Raw genomic sequence first — 9,338 nt, 5'->3', positions numbered from 1 at the left:
GCACGTTACTACATCATATAGGACTTTTGATCATGACCGGGGTGACTTATTGCCTGAGCAGTTCGTACGGGGTGAGACGAGATTATTGGATCTAGGATCAATGCAGTCAGATTATATGAAGTACATTAAAGAGCAAGGATCATTATTTGGTTCAGAATGAGGTAATGGTTCTTGTCAGAAGTATAGACTCACTGATTTGTTAACTTGGCAGTTGGTTATAAATTTCTACACATCTCTTCTGTCGTGGCAGTATTGCGAGAGTTGGAACAAGACTTATATATATCCTGAGGTGCGTTGTGAGCATCAGATTCGGGGAATGTTGGTTATTATGATCAGAGAATGTTATTATGATCCTATGAATTATGCGGTGCATGGTGTGAATTCACCAAAGGTATGCAGTCATGTTTGGGTACATCGTGTGGGTATTGATACGACATTCATATATTGGAAACAGGCCTGATAGGGAATTCCGGATGTTGGTATTGAACTCTAAGCTTATTTACATGAATGAAGAGAATATCTTCAAATTTTCTTGAGCTAATGTGCTTAGCTGAGTTGTGGAAGCATGAGTAGGTGCTCGAGGTCTTAAATAGTGATTTCGGACAATTCCAGTGCAGTTCTTAGAACATTCGATGGCGAACGTATGTTTAAATGGGAGAGAATGTAACGACCTGATCGATTGTTTTGAGCTCTAGCACGTCGATCAAAAGTTTGTGGCCAGGATCAGCTTCACTTCAGGTATTATGACTTGTACGCATGGTCGGAATTGAATGTCGGGAAGTTCGAAGTTGATTTGAAAAGAGAATTCTTATTTCGGAAGCTTTAAATTGAAAGAATTGATTAAGATTGGATTTTTGAGTAATAGACATTGGAATTAGGATTTGAAGGTTCCAACAGGTTCGTATGATGATTTTGGACTTGGAAATATGTCCGGATCGGGTTTTGGAAGACCCGAAAATGGTTCAGCACCTATTGTGGAAGTTAGCATTTTGGGAGAATTTCATAAGTTTGGGTTGAAGTGCATTTCAATGTTATTGATGTCTGTTTGGGATTTTGAGACTATGAATAGCTCTATATGGTAATTCTGGTATTGGGAGAGCGATCGGAAGTGAATTAGGTCAGTAGGTCATTTTGGAGGCATTTGGCTAAAATAGAAATTTGAAGGTTTTTGAGAAGTTTGACCGAAAGTAGACTTTTTGATATCGGGTCGGATTCTGATTCTGGAAGTTGGAGTAGGTCCTTAATGTTGAATATGACTTGTGTGCAAAATTTGAGGTCAATCGGAGGTGATTTGATAGGTTTCAACATTGAATGTAACTTCATAAAACTTGAATTGGGGTGTGATTCATGATTTCGACATTGTTTGATGTGATATGAGGCCTCGAGCTAGTCCGCATTATTGTTTGGGATTGGTTGGTATGATTGGTCGGGGTCCCGGGGGCCTCAGGTGGATTTCGGGCAATTAACGAATCAAATTTGAGTTGGGAGGAAAAGTTGAAGCCTGCTGTCATCTAGTATAACTGCACCTGCGAGGTCTTGGCCGCAGGTACGGAGCTGCAGAAGCGACTTGGGTGCTGCAAAAGCGAGAGTGGCTGGGCTAGGCTGGGACCTCAGATGCGGTCATCTTGCCGCGGAAGCAGACAACATCTGCGGGAGGAAGGGCGCAGATGCGGGAGTTGAGGGCCTGGAAGAGGATCGCAGAAGCGGATTGTGGGTCGCACCTGCGGAACTGAAGAAGCGGTCAAGTGAACGCAAGTGCGGAAATGCTGGAGGAAGTGAAGTTCTTTTAAATCAGGGGTTGGGTTCATTTCAACCCCATTTCTTCCATTGGAGCTGATTTTGGAGCAACTTTGAAGTACCATGTTCACCACCAAGCATGAGGTAAGTGGTTTATGCTAGTTTTGAGTTAAATACATGATTGTATATGGATTTGAGCATGAAAACTTGTGGAAAACTTGGGTTTGAGGGAAAACCTAGAAAATTGGTATTCTTGGATTTTGACCACGATTTTGGGAATGAAATTAAGAGTAAATTACATATTTGAGTTCGTGAGATTATGGGTAAACTTTATCATAGAAAAAATTCGGAATTCGGGCACGTGGGCCCGAGGGCAATTTTGTCAACTTTTCGATCGGGGTTAGGAATCGTTATAAATTGGATTATAATGAGTAATTGAACATATATTAATGGGTTTACATAATTATGGCTAGTTTTGGAGCGTTGTGCATCAATTTGAGTCTTCGGAAGGGCGTGGAATGCTGGTGATGGAACTTCAGAGCGAGTTGAGTCTCCTTTCTAACCTTGTAAGAGAGAATTGTCCCCATAGGTGAATTAATTGGATATGTGCTCCTATTTGTGTGGGGCTACGTACACACAAGGTGACGAGACTCCGTTCGTAGCTGCTATTATGCATAAGTTCGGGTAGTGTAGGACCTAAAAGCATGCTCTACTTGTGATATTTGGAATCTTGTTGTCAATTTAAAATGCTTAAATCACATTGAATTGCTAAATGAATTTCTAAAGGAATTAACCATCATTTTCTTGACCGTTAAAGAGAATTGCTATTTCTTTAGGTAATTGTTTTTCCCTGATGAAGTCTTGATTGACTGTTTGAATGCGTGTTTCTATGTGTACCTGCGTCGTATGTATGATTCGTGAGCGGGGTGATTGTTTATTTATATTTGACCGCATCGCATGTATGATTCACGAGCGGGGTAATAGACGCATCTATGGTTCGCGCCATTCGACCCTCTGGCAGTGCACAGTTTAAATATTGTTGGATCGGGCCGTAAGACCTCAATGTGATTTGCGCATGCTTGTAATGCTTGCTTGAGATTTATAAATTTATATTGACTCCCTGGTCTGAGACAAATTGATAAATAATAGATTATGAATTTGGAGGTTTCTAAATATAAAAAGGAATGTTTATTTGTTTCTTGACTTACTTGAGTTTACTACCGTTGTAATAAATCCATGATCATTTGCTTTATTTATATATTATTATTGGACCACTAGTAAGTGTCGAAGTTGGCCTCTTGTCTCTACTTCTTCAAGACGGGATACTCATTGTCACGACTCCAGTTCATCCTCCGTGAACTATCGTGACGACACCTAGTCTCTACAACTAGGTAAGCCTAACAAATGCGGAAAAAGATACAATTTGCGGAAAGAAAATAATGTAAAATCGAAATAACAAAATGAGATAGTGTTTAAGATGCCGCCTTGCACATAACAGTAGAAGAATCTCAACCTAACACTTCCCAAAATCCGGAACCCCATGAATCACAAGCTAAGGGATACATAAGAAGCTCTAACTCCAGAAATGTCTAAGAAAATGGAAAATACTGAAGGGCTATACTATTACAGAAAGATAGAAAAGGACTCCTTGGTATGCAGATGTGGCAGATATACCTCAAAGTTTCTACAAAAGCGCCTCGCCTCAAAGATGATAAGACTAAGTAGAAGTACCTGGATCTGCACATGAAAAACATGCACAGAAAGGGCATGAGTACACCATAGCGGTACTCAGTAAGTGCCAAGCCTAACCTCTATCGGGTAGTGACGAGGATGGTCAGGGCCCTACTGAGGTTAAATAAAATATAAGGTTTAACAGTGTAGAACAAAACAGTATAAATAAGTTCAACAGTAAAAGTAACACAGGATATAAAGGACATCAATAACTACTACATAGGCAAAGTAAACACAAAAAGAAATACAACTCAGCACAAAGATAACAACTGGGAATCTCCCAGGATACCGTCATGTAGTCCCAAATATAACTATTCAGTGGATCTCCCGGGATACCGTCCCGTAGTCCAACTCATAATGTGAGGGGATCTCCCGGAATACCGATCTGTAGTCCCAAATGTAAATACTCAGTACAAAGGGAATCTACCGGGTGCAGTCCCGTAGTTCTAATGTAAATCTGCAAGGGGATCTCCCGAAATACCGTTCCGTAGTCCCAAAGTAAACATACAGGGGATCTCCCGGGATACCGTCTCGTAGTCCCAAAGCAAACACACAGCAACAACAAGAAGAGCACACAGTACAATTCAAGTTCTATACCAAGGTAAAACAGGTATTTCTAACCTAGCATGCTGTACATAATCCAAATAAGGCAGTTTGAGCTAGTAAGGCAATTAAGTCAATTAGACATGCTTTCCTAAGCAAACAACAAGCTTAAATTGCAAGTAGTATAAACAGGAAAAGAAACATACTAGTAATTACTTAATGACAATCAGATTTTTCAACAATTAGCACAAGTACGCACTCGTCACTTCACGTACCAGACGTTTCAATTATCAATAATACCAAATCCTAGGGGAGTTTCCCTGCACAAGGTTAGGCAAGCCACTTACCTCGAACCGGCTCTAAATCAACCTAAAACCACGTTCTTGCCACGAGTACTCGACTCCAAATGGCCCAAATCTATTCAATTCAATTACATAATGTAAATAACACTTCAAGTAACTGATTCTACAAATAAATTCTAAGCTAATACGTGAAATTAGGTAAAATGACCAAAATGCCCTTCGGGCCCACATCTCGAAATCGGGTAAAATTTATATTTTTAGAATTATCATACTCTCACGAGTCTAACCATACCAAAATTATCCAAATCCAATGTCAAATCCCCAATCAAAACTAGAATTTTTAGTCTAAGAACTTTCCCCCAATTTTCATAGAATTTCCGAAATTAAATGATGAATTCATGTTTAGATTAATGGGTTACAAGAAAAAAGGAGTTAAGAATTGTTACCCAATCGATATCTCAGAAAATCCCTCAAAACCTTGCTCAAATCCGAGCCTTCAAGCTTAAGTTTTGATAAAAATGGCTAAACCCTCATTTTTGAAATATTTAATATTGCCTAGGTATTTCCTTTTTCGCGAACGCGGAAGAACCCTCACATTCACGAAGCACAGCTTCGCTTGGGTCCAGCTTCTTTCATCGCAAACACGATGTCCTGGTCGCGAACGCTATGCACGATCTCCCCTCCTTCGCGAAAGCGGAAAAAACATCAGGAACGTGAAACATTAACCTCCCCCCAGCCCCAGCTCCTCTTCGCAAACGTGAGACACCACTCGTGAACTCGAAGAAGGAAACCAAAACTGGGGTGCTGCAATATTTCTGCAATTTCTCTATGTTCCAAAATGTTCCGTTGAGCATCTGAAACACACCCGAGGCCCCCGGGACCTCAACCAGACATGCCAACTAATCCTAAAACATCATTCAAACATGTTCCAGTCTTCGGAACGCTCAAAACAACATCAAAACACCAATTTTACATCGCATTCAAGCCTAAGTATTCCAAAAACTATCAAATTACGCTTTCGATCAAAAAGTCTATCAAACCTCGTATGAATGACCTGAAATTTTGCACACACGTCATATTCAACACTACAGAGCAACTCCAACTTCCGGAATTCCATTCCGACCCTGATATCAAAATCTCACTACCGAACCGTAAACTTCAAAAATTCAACTTTTAGCATTTCAAGTCTAAATTAGCTACGGACCTCCAAAACACAATCCGAACATGCCCCTAAGCCTGAAATCACCCAACGAAGCTACCGGAACCAACATAATTCCATTACGAGGTCGTATTTATACTACTCCGACTACGATCCAATTCTAAAATTTAAACTCTCATTTAGGGACTAAGTGTCCCAAAACTCTCCAAAACTCAACACCTAAACATCCCGGCAATTCAAAATAGCAGAAACAAACACAGGGAAAGCAGTTAATAGGGGATCATTGCATTAATTCTTAAAACGACCAGTTGGGACGTTACATCCTCCCATACTTAAACATTCATTCGTCGTCGAACGAGCATAGAGACATACCTGAAGTAGTGAAAAGATGAGGGTAACGACTGCACATATCCTGCCCAGTCTCCAAGGTTGCCTCCTCGACCTGCTGACCTCGCCACTAAACCTTCACTGATGCAATGTTCTTTGACCTCAGCTTTCTAACTTGCCTATCAGATATTGTCACTAACTCCTCAACATAAGACAGATCCTTGTCCAACTGGACTGAACTGAAATCCAACATGTGCGACGGATCACCGTGATACCTCCGGAGCATCGAAACATGAAATACCGGATGAACCCCTGCCAAGTTGGGAGGTAAGGCAAGCTCATAAGCAACTCCCCAACGCGCCTCAATATCTCAAAAGGGCTAATAAACCTCAGACTCAACTTCCCTTTCTTCCCAAATCTCATAACGCCCTTCATAGGCGAAAGCCGAAGCAGAACCCGTTCTCCAACCATATAGGAAACATCACGAACCTTACGGTATGCATAGCTCTTATGTCTGGACTGTGATGTAGGAGTCTATACTAAATCACCTTAACCTTCTCTAAAGCATCCTAAACCAAGTCTGTGCCCAATAATCTAGCCTCACCCAGCTCAAACCAACCTACCGGGGATCACTACCGCCTAGCATATAAAGCCTCATACGGTGCCATCTGAATGCTAGACTGATTGCCGTTATTGTAGGCAAACTCCATCAATGGCAAGAACTGATCCTAAAGCCCTCCAAACTAAATCACACACGCACGGAGCATATTCTCAAGAATCTGAATAGTGCACTCAGACTGTCCGTCTGTCTGAGGGTGAAATGTTGTACTTAACTCCACCCAGTACCCAACTCATGCTGTATGGCCCTCCAGAACCGTAATGTGAACTGAGTACCTCTATCTGAAATGATGAAAACTAGAATACCATGTAGACGAACAATCTCCTGGATATAAATCTCCACTAGACGCTCCGAAGAATAGGTAGTACATACATGAATGAAATGCGCGGACTTGGTGAGCCGATCCACAATCACCCAAATGGAATCGAACTTCCTCAAAGTCTGTGGGATCCGAACAACAAAGTCCATGGTGATCCGCTCCCACTTCCACTCTGGAATCTCTATCTGTTGAAGCAACCCACCTAGTCTTTGGAGCTCATACTTCACCTGCTGACAATTGAGGCACCGAGCTACAAACCCAACTATATCTTTCTTCATCCGCCTCCACCAATAGTGCTGCCTCAAATCCTGGTACATCTTCGCGGCACCCGGATAAATGGAATACCGCGAACTATGGGCCTCCTCTAGAATCAACTCTCGAAGCCCATCAACATTGGGTACACAAATCCGACCCTACATCCTCAATACCCCATCATTACCAATAGTCACATCTCTGGAATCACCATGCTAAACCTTGTCCTTGAGGACAAGCAAATGAGGGTCATCAAACTGACGCTCCCTGATACGATCAAATAAGGAAGACTGAGAAACCACGCAAGCTAGAACCTAACTGGGCTCCGAAAGATCCAATATCACAAACTGGCTGGCTAAGGCTTGAACATCCAACGCCATGAGCCTCTCCGCTGCTGGTAAATAAACCAAACTCCCCAAACTCTCTGCCCGGCGACTCAAAGCATCGGCCACCATTGGCCTTGCCTAGGTGATACAAAATAGTGATATCATAGTCCTTCAGCAAATCTAACCACCTCCTCTGGCGCAAATTTAGATCCTTTTGCTTGAACAGGTGCTGCAAGCTCGGATGATCAGTATAAATCTCACAAGGAACACCATACAAATAATGACGCCAAATCTTCAGGGCGTGAACAATATCAGCTAGCTCGAGATCATGGACATGGTAATTCTTCACATATACCTTCAACTGTCTAGATGCGTAGGCAATCACCCTACCGCCCTACATCAATGCCTCTCCAAGACCAATCCTCGAGGCATCGCAATAGACGGTATAAGACTCTTCTGCCCACTGGAACGGAGCACCCTTTTGGGTCAGCCTGGTCATAGGGGCTGCAATCGATGGCAACCCCTCAACAAAACGACGGTAATAACTTGCCAACCAAAGAAAATGAGGATCTCTGTAGCTAAAGATGGTCTGGGCCAACTTTGCACTGCTTCCACTTTCTTCAAATCCACCTGAATACCCTCACTCGATAACATGTGGCCTAGGAATTCCACGGAATCCAACCAAAACTCACATTTCGAGAACTAAGCATATAACTTCTTTTCCCTCAGAGTCTGTAGCATTGTCCTCCAGTGATGCTCATGATCTTTCCGACTCCGGGAATACACCAGAATATCATCAATAAAGAAAATGACGAAAAAGTCAAGAAACGGCCGAAACACACTGTGCATCAAATGCATAAAGGCTGTTGGGGCATTGGTCAACCAAAATGACATAACAAGGAACTCGTAATGACCGTACCGAGTCTTGAAAGTAGTCTTCGGGATATCTGGCTCCCGATTCTTCAACTGATGGTAACCTGAGAGCAAGTCAATCTTAGAAAACACATGTGCGCCTTGAAGCTGGTCAAACAAATCATCAATACGAGGAAAAAGATACTAGTTCTTCACTGTAAATTTGTTCAACTGGCGATAATCAATGCACATATGCATAGAACCATCCTTCTTCTTCACAAACAAGACAGAGCACCCCGGATCAAAAGAATCCCGAGTTACACACAAATGTAGAGCAAAATAAGATAACACATAAGAGTAAGTAGATCCTGGATCAAATAGAACTGATGCATCTCTGTGAAAAACCAGTGCAATACCTATGATAACAGAATTAGAGGCAACAACCTCGGTACAGGCAGGAAGGGCATAGTATCGGGCCTGGCCTCCCCTCTAGGGCGATCCCTACCTCCCCGACCTCTACCTTTAGTTAGCGGAGCGGATGGGGTAGCAACTGGAGCTGTAACCATAGCCTGAGAACTCTGCATGGCACGCTATAGCTGAGAGGTCTGTGGAGGTGCACCCCTCCTAAGTCTGGGCAATCCCTCACCATATGGCATGTGTCACCAGACTCAAAACAAGCTCTGGGAGGACGTGGTGGCTGTGACTCACTCGGGCCAGGTCTGCTGGACTGACCACTGAAACCACCCCGTGCAGGAGGCACACTAGATACTGCGGTGCATAATAAGGCTCCTGAGGCCTAAGGGGGATCTGGAATACCACTGGCTGTTGGAAAAGCTGAATGAATGGGGTGACTCATATAACTCTACCATGACGACCTGCAGCTAGGTCACAGGCACCTGAATATTGGCCTGACTCTCAAGACCTCTTGGCCTCTCTCTTCATATCATGCATACCCTCTATCCTTCTAGCAATACTCAGCACCTGTTGATAAGAAATATCCATCTCCAACTCACGAGCCATGCTAGACCTGATGCTGGGAATAAGCCCCTCAATAAACTAGCGAACCCTCTCTTGAATAGTAGAAACCAAGGTTGGGGCATGTTTAGCCAAGCTGGTATAACAGACAGCATACTCTAAGACAGTCATAGTACCCTAGCGCAAATGCTCAAAC

Source organism: Nicotiana tabacum, chromosome 7 (assembly GCF_000715075.1).
Source record: "Nicotiana tabacum cultivar K326 chromosome 7, ASM71507v2, whole genome shotgun sequence".
NCBI lineage: Eukaryota > Viridiplantae > Streptophyta > Magnoliopsida > Solanales > Solanaceae > Nicotiana > Nicotiana tabacum.
This window is presented reverse-complemented; position numbering follows the sequence as displayed.